General features: G+C 39.3%; 1 protein-coding gene across 2 annotated transcripts in view; it reads right to left on the reverse strand.

Moving 5' to 3' along the window:
- The window catches only part of LOC117522585 (elongation factor 1-delta-like), a 25,956-nt gene extending 24,764 nt beyond the window's left edge, over nucleotides 1-1,192 (reverse strand). For both annotated transcript variants that reach the window (XM_034184021.1, XM_034184020.1), the window contains exon 1: nucleotides 1,092-1,192. The gene's annotated coding sequence lies outside the window, so the exon portion shown is untranslated. The remainder of the gene's footprint in view (nucleotides 1-1,091) is intronic.
- Between the last annotated feature and the right edge of the window lie 427 nt (nucleotides 1,193-1,619).

Here is a 1,619-nt window from a genome sequence, read left to right on the forward strand (position 1 = left end):
TGAGCCTGATAGATCCAACCGTCAGGCTTCATATCACTGCCTGACTTGTCATACTGAGACGTTACGACTGCTGACACAAAAATAAACAAACATTTGTTAACCTGCCCAGACACTGAGCTCTCCCCTTCCTCGTTGATGACTCCGATATGCTTTTGTTTGAGATGTTGCATCATTACGTCGTACTCCCGTGCCATGTGAGGTCCGACTTGCAAATGTTGCAGTTAACAAACGTCTTTGCGTTGTTTAACGTAAAGTGCTCCCACACTTTTGAAGTCTTAACTTTCTTTTGTCTACTTGCATCTGCCATATTCTAACTGTGTAGTTCTACGAAACAGCGTCTGATCTGCTCTGTACACTGGTCGCTACTGGCGTCAGAAGCTGCTGGCCGCTTCTGACGCCATAATCGCTCGACACAACGCATCGATGATGCAATGTGTTGCCAACGCCTGTTGTCATCGATTTTTATGGATTTTATCGATTCGTTGTTACAGCCCTATTATACAGTCTGAAATCTCACACGATTAACCAATCAGATTTGCGGAAAAATGTAAATGGATTAGAATTATAGTTTACATGCATGAATATGAATTTTTACCTGTGTGTGTGTGTATGTGTATGTGTATATATATATATATATATATATATATATATATATATATATACACACATACACACACACAAACACACGTCTTGGCTAAATACAAAAAAAGGTCAACTGGATATCATTTGGTTTTGGGCAGTTAACCACAGGCTTATAAAGTTTTCATATACATGATCAGTTATGGTAACAGAATATGTAGTTGCGTTAAATATGACAGAGTACCAGCTAATGAAAAGCAACACGCTTTTAAAATTAATTACATAGTGGGAGAACAACACGAAAACTAACTCTCGTTAAATAGACAAAATCAGAGGTGCCACATTTCATTTGGTGCATAAATTAGCAAAGTTTGACAGCACTCCAAAAAACTGTAGCTCAGATGGCCACGTGGCTCGCACAAACTCAACAATCACAACATTTTATCAATTTGACAAGGGTTAACAGACTATCGTTTCGCTGTAAGCGAGAAAAATTATTTTACAGCACTTACTGTTTACTTTAATCGATGTTTTATGTCTTTTTTTTAACCGCCTGTAACTTGTTACCGAAGCTGCAATCCGACACAAGAAGAGAAGCGTCACCGCCCAGCCGCGACCATTTTTCACGGACTGACGGGTGGGAACATTATCATTTCGTCAAATATCCGAAATAATTTCTTGAAATCCCACTGTTTCCAACACAATGCTATGTCAAAAAGGAAAACATGAGTTATCTAATATGACTTTTGCCGATGTGTGTCTTTATTTGAAGCGGAAATTGAAATTGGTATGATCCATTTGTCTAAAAGACTTCATTTCCCATGATTCAAGAAGGGCAGCAGCCCACCACAGAGGTACTCATTATTAAATTCTGTGCAGCACACACGTCCTCTAGTCCCCCTCAACCTGTACAATCTATGCTTTGAACATCAGTCTATGATAACAACACAATATGGTTCCCTGCACTAAATGTTTAATTTGGAAGCTAAAGTTAGTCTACCAGTGGCGACTTTGAGGGGGAGGCTTAAGCCCCTCCAATA

The sequence above is a fragment of the Thalassophryne amazonica genome, chromosome 12 (genome assembly GCF_902500255.1).
Source record: "Thalassophryne amazonica chromosome 12, fThaAma1.1, whole genome shotgun sequence".
Lineage (NCBI taxonomy): Eukaryota > Metazoa > Chordata > Actinopteri > Batrachoidiformes > Batrachoididae > Thalassophryne > Thalassophryne amazonica.